Source organism: Sebastes fasciatus, chromosome 24, assembly GCF_043250625.1.
Source record: "Sebastes fasciatus isolate fSebFas1 chromosome 24, fSebFas1.pri, whole genome shotgun sequence".
Taxonomy (NCBI): Eukaryota; Metazoa; Chordata; class Actinopteri; order Perciformes; family Sebastidae; genus Sebastes; species Sebastes fasciatus.
In genome coordinates, this window is record NC_133818.1 from 17,244,778 (window position 1) to 17,260,829 (window position 16,052).

The 16,052-nt window shown below is 41.2% G+C and overlaps 1 protein-coding gene and 1 pseudogene across 1 annotated transcript in view; one reads left to right on the top strand and one right to left on the bottom strand.

Moving 5' to 3' along the window:
• The window catches only part of gart (phosphoribosylglycinamide formyltransferase), a 305,993-nt gene that overhangs the window by 43,558 nt on the left and 246,383 nt on the right, over positions 1 to 16,052 (top strand). The gene's annotated exons all lie outside the window — the stretch shown is intronic.
• LOC141762580 (NLR family CARD domain-containing protein 3-like) overlaps positions 1 to 16,052 on the bottom strand; it is a 44,920-nt pseudogene that overhangs the window by 18,788 nt on the left and 10,080 nt on the right.

Consider the following 16,052-nt stretch of genomic DNA (forward strand, 5'->3'; position numbering starts at 1 on the left):
CTTTTTTAGGGGGGTACAGGGGGTCTAGCAGGTCAATAGTAGATGTCACATAGAAGTGGTGTACATCACAGGGCTCTAGACTGAGATCAAAATGATTGCATATGCGACCTTTTTTTGGGAGTGTGCGAGTAAAATTGTTACCTAGTCGCATTTTGCGAGTGCATGATCATTACTATTTTGGTAACAAGGTAAGAGCGTTGGATATTACAGATGAAAGCAGCCTCTCTCTCCTCTCCTGCACTCTCCTCTGTTCTGTGGAAACCTTCGATGATGAAAATGACTGCACGTTTTGTGTAGCGCGTCGTTATTATTAAACCTCCGTGACAACATAAACACACACACGCATACACAGTGTATTCGGCAGATCCGGCACGTACGTACACACACACACACACACACAGACACAGACACATAACGCCGGCCTCAGATCTCAGGAGCTGCAGCCGACGTTTGCAATCACAGCTGATCACAGCTGATGATGACGTTACGTTAACGAGGAGTCAAAACTCCGCCACAGCTCAAATCATGTTACTGATGTTAACCACTTATTTACCTACTTACTCCTCTCTTCGTCTCCTTTGGGTAACACGGCTGCAATGAATGAATTTAGTCTGTACCAACATGCTGCGTCTCTCCTCATGACAGCAGCATCTCCAGCAGCTCCTCCAGCTTTAGGAGCAGCTAGCAGGGCTGGTCCTAACTTTTTTGGGGGCCCTATGCAAAATCTTGTTTTTCGACCAAATGCTATTTTTTTTCACAGCAATATAAAATAGATGATAGAAAGGGAATTATTATTATACATATTATATTTAAATAATCACAATTAATAATTATGTTTTTATGCAAATAACCACTACAGATAGCAATAACAAACCACAGTTAATGGAAAAAAGTTCATTTCAGACCCTGCTCACGCGCATCACACACTGCAGGGCGCTAAATTAAGACAACTATTTATTAGCATGCAAGGTCATTGATTAATACCATGCTGTAACCCAAAAAAAAGGGTGCGACCAAATCATGTGCTTGTGCTGAGAAAGTTGGTAGCACCAGTGCTACCAGTGGAAAAGTTAGTCTAGAGCCCTGCATCATCTGAAAGCTGGGAATCTGAAGATTAATTTGAGATGCAGCTCAGCACTGTGTGTCAAGTTGTTCTAGTCATTAATCAGAAATAAACATGAATTAATAATATCCTATAATATATTATAGAGTGATGCTACAAATAACACAGGAAAGCACTTTAAGTATGAACACTATATACAAACACACCACCTTAAAGTGGCAGTAGGCAACAATATTTTGGCATAATTTGGCAAAAATTCCATAATAACCTTTCAGCATATTGTAATTCAAGTGATCTGAGAGAAAACTACACCTCTGCACCTCCTCATGGCTCTGTTTACAGGCTTTAGAAAATCTTGCCCGTGACGGCAGACTTTGACCAATCACAGGGCATTTCAGAGAGAGCGTTCCTATTGGCTGTTCCACAAAAGGAGATGCGCGTTCACGTCTGGTCTCTGCAGATAGTGAAAGCCTCGGTCAATGGCGGAACAACCTACTGAAAAGCTTGCTATTCCAGCATTGGCAGCAACTGCCTACACCTCAAAACAACCCAAAAAAAGAAAGACAGACTTTCAAAAAGACAGTCCAAAAGAGAGTCCGACAATAAGCGGAATAAAACGCGTGTCAATATCGGCGAAGCGTTTCAGCGGTGGAGAGATCTCCGGGACAGCATCGGCCTCACGTTGGACTCTGAGCTAGCCGTAGCTCGCTGTAGCTCGCTGCGGTAGCCTCCTCAGATGTAGCGAGCACGTATGAAGCGCGTGCATATGCCCGTTCTCGTGTGGGGGGAGGGGCTTCGGACAGAGAGGGGAGAGCGGAGAGAGGAGAGAGAGGAGAGAGCAGCTCGAGGGGATGCAGGATTTTGCGTTTTCCGGATTTCTACGCACTGCAGCTTTAACCCTATAATGTTCCATTTGGAATATTACTGGAGATGTATAGCCCAAGTAGAATATTATAGCAATAAAATCCCAGCTGATGATGACTGAAACAGTACAACATGCTTCAAGAAATAATACATTAATAGGAATAAGTCAAAAGAGATTGCAGCTTACACACAGTAACATGTGAATAAGGGGAGTACTGACACTTATTTGTCTCCACTTCAAGCACTGAATCTCCAAAGAGATTTTGTGATGATCTGACCCTTTAAAGTTAACTCAGTTCCATCAACATGAAACACAGCAGCTGGTAATACTGAGAGAAAACATATCCTACCTCAGAGCTTCAGTGAAGAGAAGATGGTCCTTCAGTTGGTCTGTATACGCTTCCTCTTCTTCCTCCAGATGTCTTCCATTGATGCCACATATCTACAAGTGTGTGACAAATAAAAGTCTTAACATGCAACAGTAAAACTCATAATACACTTTTATAGAATTTATAGTTATATTTATAGTTAGTATTAACCTAAATACCTGAAGACTTCCATCCTCCACAGGTGGCACTGATATACCTCTGATATCAACAGCAGGAAAACTTGAACAAAAGAGATATAAAACGCCATGTTCATTCTCACAATAACTCGCATCATTCAGGTGGATTTGGCCGCTGTGTCGTTTGTTTATTCGCCGCAAACAGCCAATGTAACGTTACCAACTCCAGGCCTATTGAAAGAGGCTGGCACACGGGTCTTGGTGCATTCAAATGTTGTCGTGTTTACCGTGTTCACGAGAACAGTCCATATGAACTCTGTGGTATTGACGAGAAGTGGAACGTTTCTGAAAGCTCAGAGTTGTAAAGTGTTTGTTGTCAGAAATGGTTTTTACAATTGTGTTGTAAAACATGAGCATAAAATACATAAAACCTCTTTTCACATTCCACACTTTGTCATTCACATACAGTCATATCAATGCTATCTAATCAAATGTGGTTTTAACAGCACAGCTAGTGTGTTTCTTTATTTATCTTTAAACTCTAAATGTGCTTTTCATTTCTCTTTAACAACAGAAGAGATTTACATAGAAATGGTGCTCTGCTGCCACCTTCAGGAGTGTTACAGAACACAGCAGGTTAACAGGTCAATAAAAGCCTGATAACAAAGTGAATTAGAGCCAAAATGAAGACGCTACTTAACATATAGAACATGCAACTAACATCCCACACCTGTATGATGGGACACACACCAGCAGACAGGTGAGGAACAGCGTTCAGATGGTCATCACAGCCCGCTCACACCTGGATGAAAGGACAGAGAGGTGCTGCATTAGCAACTAGCTAGATACCCAGATGTTACACGTTAAGATAGCAGGATTAGCATCAACCTCTCAACCGGAAATGACGCATTCACGGGACTGATAAGTTACTAAATGTGTTGAACGTGAGTTACAGCGTTAAACAATCTGATACTGGAGACTGTAGCACACTGAGAGACAGCTTCAATGATGTTACTGACCATTATTAGAGCGGAGCGAGCACCGGACACCTACCCACAGTGCACCTGCAGGTACTACAAAATAAAAGCCTTATAAACCCACAGTGCACCTGCAGGTACTACAAAATAAAAGCCTTATAAACCCACAGTGCACCTGCAGGTACTACAAAATAAAAGCCTTATAAACCCACAGTGCACCTGCAGGTACTACAAAATAAAAGCCTTATAAACCCACAGTGCACCTGCAGGTACTACAAAATAAAAGTCTTATAAACCCACACTGCACCTGCAGGTACTACAAAATAAAAGCCTTATAAACCCCTAGTTATGTTACCCACAGTGCACCTGCAGGTACTACAAAATAAAAGCCTTATAAACCCCTAGTTATGTTACCCACAGTGCACCTGCAGGTACTACAAAATAAAAGCCTTATAAACCCACAGTGCACCTGCAGGTACTACAAAATAAAAGCCTTATAAACAGTGCACCTGCAGGTACTACAAAATAAAAGCCTTATAAACCCCTCCGTTATGTTCAAGTTCAAGTTTAGTTTATTGATCACATACACATTGAGATGGCAGTGAGATTCTTTGTTCCTGTTTGTTACTCTCTCATCCTTTTATAATAGACAATCGATCAATCTCTCAATCAATTGAATAACAATAATGAATTAAATACAATCATCCTTATAAACATATAAATATAACAGCAACAATAGCAAATTGTTCGATAAATATGAGACAATTATAAAATAAATAACAGAGAATATACACAGAGGATATATACACACACCCACACACCCGTAAGTGTGTGGTGCAATAAGTGCAGTGTAACCAAGGGTGAGGAGGTGGGTACGAATGGATGAATGGATAGAATGGATAGAGACAGAGACAGAGACAGGGCTCTAGTGGGTCAGGGTCAGTTGTGAGACTCAGCTCAGCATCCGGATGGCCTGGGGATAGAAGCTGTTTCTTAGGCGGTTGGTTTTAGCTCTGATGCTGATGTAGCCAGGCTTCCTCTTGGACTGCTTCCTGATGAAGAGGCCGTGGCTCGGGTGACTGGGATCAGCAATGATCTTGTTTGCCTTGGTTACACATCTCTTGGTGTATATGTCCTCCAAGTTAGGCAGCACTCCACCTGTGAGCCGTTGGGCCGACCGCACCACTCTCTGAAGCCGCCGTCGATCCTGCTCGGAGCAATTGCCATACCAGGTGGTGATGCAGCCGGTCATGATGCTCTCAATAGTGCACCTGTAGAAGTTCCTCAGTATAATATTGAATTTCTTCAGCCTTCTTAGGTTGTAAAGGCGCTGCTGGGATTTCTTCACCAGCGTGTCCACATGCCGAGACCACTTCATGTCCTCCGAGATGTGGACACCAAAAAACCTGAAGCTCCTGACTCGCTCCACAGCCGCACCATTGATGGTTATGGGATTGTGTGTGTGCTCAGCCTTCTTCCTGAAGTCCAGGATCAGCTCTTTAGTTTTCTCCACATTGAGCTCCAGGTTATTCCTCTGGCACCACGTGGAGAGCGCCATCACCTCGTCCGTGTAATCCGTGGTGTTGTTGTCGGATATCAGACCAATGACTGTTGTGTCATCGGCGAACTTGATGATGGCATTGGAGCTGTGCCTGGCTGTTCAGTCGCTGGTGTAGATGGAATATAAGAGTGGGCTGAGCACACAACCCTGGGGGGCACCTGTGTTGAGGGTCATGTATGATGAGATGTTGTTGCCCACTTTTACTGCTTGAGGTCTCCCCGTCAGGAAATCCAGGACCCAGCTGCAGAGGGAGATGTTCACACCTAAGGCCGCCAGCTTGGAGATGAGAATGGAGGGCACTATTGTATTGAAGGCCAAGCTGTAGTCTATAAACAACATTCTCACATAGTTGCTCTCTTTCGCCTCCAGGTGGGTCAGTGCCTTGTGCATGGCCATGGCAATTGCGTCGTCCGTGGACCTGTTGGTGCGGTGCGCAAACTGCAGGGGGTCTATTGTAGCTGGAAGGGTGGAGCAGATGTGTTCTTTGATCGCCCTCTCAAAACACTTCATAATGATCGGCGTTAGTGCCACAGGTCTGTAGTCGTTGAAGCATGTGACTTTGGCCTTTTTGGGGACAGGGATGATGGTGGATGTCTTAAGGCATGTTGGAACGACAGCCTGTGTGAGGGAAACATTGAAGATGTAGTGGCATTCCTTCTGAATCCCAAAAATAAGCCACAAACGAACTGTAGGCACAGTAACTTCAGTCTGACGCGAATGACAGGAGATGTAATCCAGTTTAAAACGTTTACTGAAAAAAGTGAAATATTACATAGTGTCACACGGTAGAAAAACTATGTGCTCCCGTGCCTAACGCAGCTCTCTGCCTCCTAACTCTAACGCACACTCACTCTCTCACTGTATTAAAGGGAATCTAAATCATCAAATTTCAATATATATGCATTTGTCTCTTTACCTTTTTAAACATTATCTAAGTCAGCTACAATAACTAGAAATGATTAATTTGAACTTATATTCACACATTGTGGCTCTTACATATCCGGCCCCTAATGGTTAAGTGGAAAGATTAAGCAATTACAAAATAACTCAAATACTAAGAGCCATCAAACTGAAACAATGATCAACTAACTCAAATACGTCATTTCTCATAAATAGACTGCAATTAACATTTTTAAACTCTTAATTATCAGTCCTTTTCTTTACATTTCTTCATCATGTGGTCCTCTTGTGTTCATATTGCTTCTTGCAGCAAGCACAGTTTATTTATAGGTCTCTCCAGGGTGCTGGTTTTGGTCTGCAGCTTCACCCTGCGTACTGTTCCACTGGAGTCTGGTATTGTTTGGATAATTCTTCCCATTATCCATGTGTTTCGTGGGAACGAACTGTCGACTACAAGCACCACATCTCCAGGCTTGAAGTTTCTTTTCAGTTTTGTCCATTTCTGGCGCTCCTGGAGGAGGGGCAAGTATTCACGAGTCCATCTGGTCCAAAATAAATCAGCAAGATATTGTACTTGCCTCCAACTGATATACTGATCATCTTTGTTGAAAGTTCCAGGTGGCATGTTGGGCTGTACTTTCATCAGCAGCACCCTGATGAAAGTGCTGGGTGTCAAAGGCTCTAGATCACGTGGATCATCTGATGGGCTTGTGATCGGTCGATCATTGATTATGCTTTCAACCTCACACAACAGAGTTTGAAGACTGTCGTCTGTGAGGGTCTGTTCTTTCACTAGGGCGTTAAGGATCCTCCATACAGTACAGATTTGCCGCTCCCAAACCCCTCCTTGATGGGAGGCTGCTGGGCTGTTGAAAATCCATTTTATGCCCTTCTTCTGCATAGCCTTTTCAATTTGTGACTGGTTCAGGTTTTCAATGGCCTCTCGCAACTCCTTTTCTGCACCAACAAAATTTGTGCCGTTATCAGAGCGCATGATGGTGATCTGGCCTCTTCTGCTTATGAAACGGCGCGAAGCGTTGATGCAAGAGCTGGTGTCGAGACTGTCTGCTACCTCTATATGCACTGCCCTGATGGTGAGGCAGGTAAACATTACACCATACCTTTTTACAGTGCTCCGGCCCCGTTTGACATCAAAGGGTCCAAAGAAATCGACGCCTACGTTGGTAAAAGGCGGCTTATCTGGTAAGAGTCGATCTTCTGGCAGGTTTGCCAGCTTTTGTTCTCCAACTCGGCCTCGGAGTCTCCTACAGACCGTGCATTCTGATATAAGCTTCCTGATGGCTGAGGTTGCTTGAGGAATCCAAATTTTTTGTCTTAGCTGCGATGTAGTTGCGTCCGCAGTGTCCAATTTTTTCATGAACATCAGTCAAGATGAGAGTGGATACTCTGGAGTGTTTTGAGAGAATTGCTGGGTGTTTTGCATCCTGTGGCATGGAAGATCTGTCCAGCCGTCCTCCAACTCTCAAGATGCCATCTTGTAAAATGGGGTCAAGCTTGTACAGCTGACTATTTCTCTTGACTGTGGAGAGCCTTCACTTCGTCAGGAAACCATTGAGCTTGACTGTGTCGGATGACTTCCGTTTCTGCAGCCATTAGCTGTTGATGGAGAGCTGTAACTCTTTTCTTTTGTTTTTCAGGTCAGTCAATGTTTCCTTGGCTCTCAAAATCTATGCAACTGCTCTTTTTAGTCGGTCCCAACTTGAGTAGTACTGAAGCAATTTGTTCACAGGGTCAGACTTTTCTTCAGCTGTGATGGTATTCACTGTGATGTTCTTGACCTCTGGATCATTTTGCAGATTTTGAGTCACATTATCTGGTCTCTGTGGCCATTCACTTTCTGGCTGTAACAGAAACTGTGGTCCATTTATCCATGTTTCTCCTTGTATCAGGCTCTTAACTTTCATGCCTCTGGTGGCTTGATCAGCAGGATTCTGTGATGTTCTGACATACCTCCACTGTGATGGTTTGGTAGCCGCACGTATGAGCGTAATCCTGTTTGCCACAAATGTTTTGAAACGAGCAGTCTCGCTGTCGATGTACTTGAGAACTGTCGTACTGTCGGTCCAGAAAATGGACTGTTGAAGAGGGACTTGCATTTCTTCTCGCAACATCTTGTCCACTTTCACTGCGACAACTGCTGCGGTTAACTCGAGTCTTGGAATAGTGACTTGTTTTACCCTCTCCCTCTCTCTACACCCTCTCTCTCGCTCCCTACACCCTACACCCTCTCTCTCTCAATACACCCTACACCCTACACCCTCTCTCTCTCCCTACACACTTCCACCTCCAATCCGTTTGCGCGGTTGCATCATGGGTCGCGTGAAGAACATTTACTGTAAACTGCTCAAACCAAGATAGACATTTAATTTATTCTACTATTTGTGATTTATGTTAAAGTGCAATGCTTGATAAATATATACACAGTGTTATTACCCACCCTGACATCAAAAATAATAAGATTTAATACAAAATGTATAAAGCATTTTATTGGTCCAAACATCAACAACTGTGGTCTCAATGTTGAGATATGAAATATATAATATATGTATATATATATAATATGTAAAATGAGCTAATTCAATTCTAATATGACATTATTTCAAATGGAACCATACAGCTTAGTAACATTTAAAAAAAATAACTTTTAAATGTTATAAATATTACTGTTGAATTCATTTATATTAGACGCCAAGAGTCCAAGTTAACGTAGCAGACCTTGATAGCTGCCATTTATCTGCAACATGTCCTCATCAGACATTAGATCTCTGTCACACAACATATTGTATATTTTTGTGTATGAAGACTGGCATCTATGGCTACTCTCTATTTTTTTCAGGGTGTTAAGAAAATCATGAAATCTCCTATTTAAAAAAAAAAAATTTTTATATGAATATTTACAATGATGCACAAAGGTTGATGAAAATTAATTTGTATCTCTTAAAAATATTATAGAAATTAAAAAATCTAAATGTAGAAAATGAACATTATTGTACCTTGTGTACCTGTTTATATGTATTACATACTCTGATGGTTAAAAGGTGGATTTTTTTTTAATTTGGGAGAGTCAAAAGTGACCTCAGTTGCAGAAACACCCCTGTATCTGAAAAAAAAGTAATGACATTTTTGTATTTTATATAATGAAATAATACAATAAAAATGAACCAGACAGATTGGCATCACTAATGTGCATCAGAATCATTATGCATACATCAGTTAATAATAACGTGTGGAAGCAAAGGTGCTGAAAGGATAGACATGTAGTAAAAGACACCAATCTTTGTAGAAATAGTGACAAGAATTTAACCAAAACTCTGTCTATCTTTAAACCGCGCTGGCGGTGTCACACTGCCAGTCCCACATGTTTGTGGAGCTCCAGGAACTCTAGAGGAGAGCGCTGAGTCGTAAATACCTCTGCTTTTAAACTCCCATGATGCCGAGGGAGAGAGGAAGGAGGAAGAGGTCGGACAGTGTGTGTGTGTGTGTGTGTGTGTGTCTGTGAGATTAACTTTGTGATTTGGCATCGACCAAGTGGAAAACATTTGCATGGTTTTACGTTGCAGCCAACGTAAGCCATTGCAGCCATTCCTCAATAAAAATCTAATTCAAAATGACTTTTCTCATCTTCTTCACAGACAATTCCTCTCTGGTGTAAGTGTCTCTTCCTACCATGTAAATGTTCAGCGGGTGGTCCACTGTGACTTTGCTGTCACTGGAAACTAAAATAATAAAGTAAAATGTGTATTTTTGAGGTTAATTAGAACGCTCAATTTTGAGATTTTGGGCTGTTTTGCCTCCATAACATGTCTTCTTTCAGGCTAGTGGAAAAAAACCATCTGAAATACACATTAAGGGGGTTTATTTTACTACTTTGTGTGCGTCTGTAGATTTCTCCTAAATTCACCAAAAGTTCGCATAATAGATAATGCCTCATTTGCATATTCAAACAGAATATTTCAGAAAACTTGTAATACAAAAAATAATTGTCTTAATGTAAGTGATCAGCTGAGGACATTTCATGGTGATATATATTAGTTGTTGTTTTTTTTACCTTATTTACATGTAGTGTCTTTGACTCATTTTGTATGACTCTGACCCCATGACACACATTGAGTGACAGCACCCTCATTTGCATAATGAGGCAGAGATGCATAAAGAAATGTAAAAAGAAATGTATAAAGAAAAGAATACAGAATACAGAATACTCTACCACAGACTGGAGTAGTGTACTACTCCAGTCTGTGGTAGAGTAGAGTACTGCTACTCCACTCTAACACAGTGGACTACTACTACTCCACTCTACCACAGAGTGGAGTAGTGCTTCCAATCGGACTGATCTGATACATGTTAACATCACTGGAGTTTTATACCGGAGTGAAGACAGATCACAGATTAAAAGATTTGTAGTTTAGTTGTCTTCTGATTCACCATCAGTGTTAATTGAAGGTGTGAACAACAGATGGACCATGTTGATGGTGAAATGTTCCAGCAGCAGGAGGACCTGTGTTTTCTTTATTATAGCAACATTTTGATATTAGAAAATGTAGTAACTAACGATAAATTGATTGTTTCCTACGTCTTAAAGGGACTGTTTGTAACTTCTTACACGTATACATCATTGCGGGTCGGTGTTTCATGCTGTTCAGACTCCATGTCCAACACAAACTACACGGCAGCACCAAAACCTCTTGGTTGTATCTATATATATAGGAATATATGATAAGAGATCATGAACTGATTTGGTGTTATTGTGGTTATATAAATGTCATTTATGTCCGTTTCACACCGCTGGGTCTGCAGCTGAGAGAAGAAGGCTACATTATTGTCATACAGGTCATAACAATACATGTGATCACATTAACTCAGCAGAGTACACAAAGTAAGTCTAGTCAGATCTCTGGTGCTCTAGACGGGGCAGTGATATTACAAGTCTGTTCATTTACACATTCACACAGTCGCTGACCTTTCTGCATGTGTCACTTTAAACTGTGTTGCTCTTAGCCTGGATTATGTCTCTGTGTAATATTATCTTACGATCCACACAGTACACAGTGGAAATAAACTGCTGAGAGTCCTGAGAGCATCATTACTGCAGAAACAGAGAGCTTTTCACTGCTCACTTTAATGATGGATTTACTGCTGCTAGGTTGGTTTCAGTCACATTTCAATGTTTCATCTACTTTTAAATATTACATGACAAATATGTAAATATTAAGACAGTCAATCCATTCAAATATTTAGTCGTGATTAATCGCATGATTGTCCATAGTTAATCGTGATTAATCTCAAATTAATAGCACATTTTATATCCGTTCAAAATGAACCTTAAAGGGAGATTTGTCAAGTATTTAATACTCTTATCAACATGGGAGTGGACAAATATGCTGCTTTATGCAAATGTATGTATATATTTATTATTGTAAATCAATTAACAACACAAAACAATGACAGATATTGTCCAGAAACCCTCACAGGTACTGCATTTAGCATAAAACAATATGCTCCAATCATAACATGGCAAACTGCAGCCCAACAGGCAGTGTGCTGACTTGACTATGATTTGCCCCAAACTGAATGTGATTATCATAAAGTGGGCATGTCTGTAAAGGGGAGACTCGTGGGTACCCATAGAACCCATTTACATTCACTGATCTGGAGGTCAGAGGTCAAGGGACCCCTTTGAAGATGCCCATGTAAGTTTTTCCTCGCCAACATTTAGAGTAAGTTTAGAGCGTTATTTAACCTCCTTCACTACCAGCTAGTATGACACCAATGGATTCATCAGGTTTTCTAGTTTCATAATCATATGAAACTAGAAAACCTGATGAACCAGTGTCAAACCAGTGTCAAAAGAGGTGCTGCAGCACAGCCGGTAGAAGAAAAGTAAACTGTTTTTTTGAACATTAAAACATGTAAACATGTTCTAGTAGAAACCTAAAATACAAGTATGAAGCTGAACATCAGCCTGATAGGTCCTCTTTAAAGGTCCCACATGTTCATACACAGACTGAACAGTAAAACGTCAGCTGTGATTACTGGACTTCAGCAGAGGTTCTGGTCTGTATAGAGACCACATGGTTACTAAATGTAACCATGGTTCTATGATGGTTCTATCTCTCAATGAGAGAACACACACTTTCTGATCAGAGTTGATGGTACGACAGTTTGATGGATGAGGACCACTGTCTCTATACATGATGTGATGCTGTCAGCTGTAATCCAGCTTTATTTCCTGGAGACATGAACACAACAACAACATCTTCTTCACATCATGATCACATGATGAGCTTCTGGCTGATCTGATTGGCTGACTGTTCTCTCTCTCTCTCTCTCTCTCTGTGTGTCACCGTTCTCCTCTCACAGCTTAACGGAGGAAACACATCACAACAATACTGATGAAACCAGCATGGACCGACTCCGACTCTCTACTGACCTCAGAGTCTCCAGTCTACAGTTTGGACTCTTCACCAGATCAGACAGCTGCTTCACATCTGACTCCTTCAGGTTGTTCTCTCTCAGATCCAGCTCTCTCAGATGGGAGGGGTTGGACTTCAGAGCTGAGGCCAGAGAAGCACAGCTGATCTCTGACAACCTGCAGCACCACAATCTGAATAAAGAATAAAAGATGTAAGTTTAGAAGACAACGTTCCTGCTTGAAATCATTCAATGTTTAATAATGTGTTCAGAGCTGAAGAAGGTTTAGAACGTAGACGTTTAGAAAATGTAAACTCCAAACACCTGAAGCCAACAGGATGCAGGTTAAACAGTGAAACAGAGCTCTCATTAATATTAATGACAACGTGCTGCTACTTCAATAAAGACGTAGTGACTTCACCTCTTCAACTCTGACAGCTCCACCAGTGGATCCGTCGATACAAACTCATGTTGAGCAGCCAAACACAAATACAAACCACAGAAACTGATTCAAGATTCAACTCAAGATCTCAAAGTTTCTAATGATGTCAAATATGTCAGGATGGATTTTGGGGAAATGTGAACAAAAGATATATAAGATAAGACATCTACAATATATATATTTTAGGAATAGTGGAGTCATAAAATCAAACCATCTTTAGTTTAAACTCTTCAGTCACTATAAGCATCATATAGCTTCATATTTGTTTTAGAAAAAGCAAATACTGAATATATTTGTTATTGTCAGATAGTTGAAATAGAGATTATTTATTTATTCTTCATACTTGTGTATTTTTTATTATCATTTCTTGGAAAAAAAGAAAGAGTTGTGATATATGAAGGTTTTAAATGTGTAGCTTAACATAGCTCTGCTACAGTCAATGGACTAAACCACTGAAGAAGAAAATGGACTTTAGCATTAAGATACTCAGTGTGGATCAGTATAATATCAGCCTTATGTCTGCAGTTTAGTGTCACCACAACTTTCACATCATATTAATCTCAGTACACAAGTAAAAAATGGTGTCTGACCTCAGAGTCTCCAGTCTACAGTGTGGACTCTCCAGAAAACCACACAGGAGCTTCACTCCTGAATCCTGAAGGTTGTTGTTGTCTCTCAGATCCAGCTCTCTCAGATGGGAGGGGTTGGACTTCAGAGCTGAGGCCAGAGAAGCACAGCTGATCTCTGACAAACTGTAGCTCCTCAATCTGAATAAAGAATAAATGATGAAGATAAAAATCACTTTATAATCCAATCAGATGTGTTCAGGTTTTAAATGTGTAGCTCAACATCACTATGTCCTAATCAATGATCTTTACCCTAAAATGAGTAGAGTGACTTTGTCATTGTGTTATTGTGGATCATCATAATGTCAGCCTTCTACAGACATCATCCAGATGTCACCACAACATTCATACAGCTGTTCATGTCAACACACATCAATAACATGCTGCTGATCTCTGTGTTCATCTGTGTGTGTGTGCTGAAGGATCAATATCAATGATCAGACATTATTTGTGGAATACGTTGAAACAATCAGAAACCAGAGAAATATTTCTACTTCATGAAGTAAACTTGATCAATTCAGAACAAATATTCAGGGTTCCGACACATTTTACATTTCAAAATTCCAGACTTTTCCAGACTTGTCTGTAGATGTTTCAGACCATATTTGACTTTGTGACTCGGGGTTCAGAGGACGCTGTGACGAGACTACAGTTACAGGCGTAGAGGCAGCTCTGTAGGAGTGTGTGTTCAGTCAGAGTCTACTTCCTGTGTTGCTTTCAACGACATCAAGCTCTCTCTGGCCCGCGCTCTCTCACACAGTAGTAAACATTGTGGCTGCACCGGCTGCTCCAAACACCGTGAAAAACACTCTGCTTGTAGGATCTATTTATTTTAGAAATTCAGAATTTGATATCTTAGAAAGCAGAATAGGGGCAACAGTCTGGAAACAGAAATGGTTTTCCATTCTCTCTTTTCTTTTTTCCATACTCATCCAGACATGTAAAATGACTAAAATCAAATTCCATACTTCTCCATACTGCGTATGAACCCTGAATATTAGTTCAGAGGATCTTCTGTATCCAGATGTGACCATTTACCAACAATGATAAACATTCATTTACTTTAACAACTAACAGTGGACATTTTCTACACTTTCTTTAAGAAACACTATATTTAGCTTGATAATGTAATGAACCAGGGCTGGGTTTGTTACTTTATAAAAGATGGAACAGGCGACAGATGGATCTTTAACAGGTTTATTTGGAAAGTTAAATAGTTAAAATGGTAACGTTACAAATAGAACGTGTGCTAACACGCTTTAAAAAGCAGATGCGCGTACAGCTGGCGGTACCGTGAGGTGGTCGGCTCATTATTAACACGGTGTGTTTCCATGTAACGAATCCCCGGATGTCTCTCTCATTCAGCAGCCTTGTTATGTTCGTTTAACATTACGCTACGTTGTCTCTCACTGTCCCGTCATCTACCGCTTTTTTCTTCCTCGCACCTCAAAATCTCGCCACATATCCATGTTGTTCTCGTCCGTCGTTCACCTCCGGTGTGTCTGAAAACATTCCTGCTGCCGTCCCGCTGTTTGTTCATGAGCCACGGTGACCTGTGACCTGGGACAGTTACGTCACGGACTGAGCGCCCTCATTTGCAACCGAATAGGTTTGTCCCGCCCCGTTTGTTAGCGACCCTGGTCCATGAAATTCACATCAAAATCCACCCTGGTCCAACCCTGGTCTGACCGTTGTTGTTGCCTGTTGGGCTGCAGTTTGCCATGTTATGATTGGAGCATATTGTTTTATGCTAAATGCAGTACCTGTGAGGGTTTCTGGATCAATATCTGTCATTGTTTTGTGTTGTTAATTGATTTACAATAATATATATATACATATATTTGTATAAAGCAGCATATTTGTCCACCCCCATGTTGATAAGAGTATTAAATACTTGACTAATCTCCCTTTAAGGTACATTTTGAACAGATAAAAAAATTGTGAATAATTAGTGGTTAATCGTGGATTGACAGCCCTAGTAATATCGTGATATGGCATAAGTGTTGTCTTTTCCTGGTTTTAAAGGCTACATTACAGTAAAGTGATGTAATTCTCTGAACTTACCAGACTGTTCTAGCTGTTCTATTATTGCTCATTTACACAAAAAAATATCCATCCATCCATCCATCTGCAACCGCTTATCCCGTTAGGGGTCGCGGGGGGGCTGGAGCCGATCCCAGCCGACATTGGGCGAAGGCAGGGTACACCCTGGACAGGTCGCCAGTCCATCGCAGGGCTGACACATAGAGACAGACAACCATTCACGCTCACACTCACACCTACGGGCAATTTAGAGTCCACAATTAACCTAACCTGCATGTCTTTGGACTGTGGGAGGAAACCGGAGTACCCGGAGAAAACCCACGCTAACACGGGGAGAACATGCAAACTCCACACAGAAGGGTCCCAAGCCGGATTCGAACCTGCAACCCTCTAGCTGTGAGGCGCCAGTGCTAACCACTGCACCACCGTGCAGCCGCCAAAAAAATATCATAATATTTAATTTTCTCCAAGTCACCCAGCCCTAATACATCTAACTCAGACTGCTGAAGCCTCTGATTAGTTTAAGATCAACTTCACAGGTCATTTTACACAGAACAAGACTGGATTTAGTCCTCAACGTCATTTGGTTTTTGATGCAATCTAAATGTCTGCAGCTTCAAATAATTAGACGATGCTGAC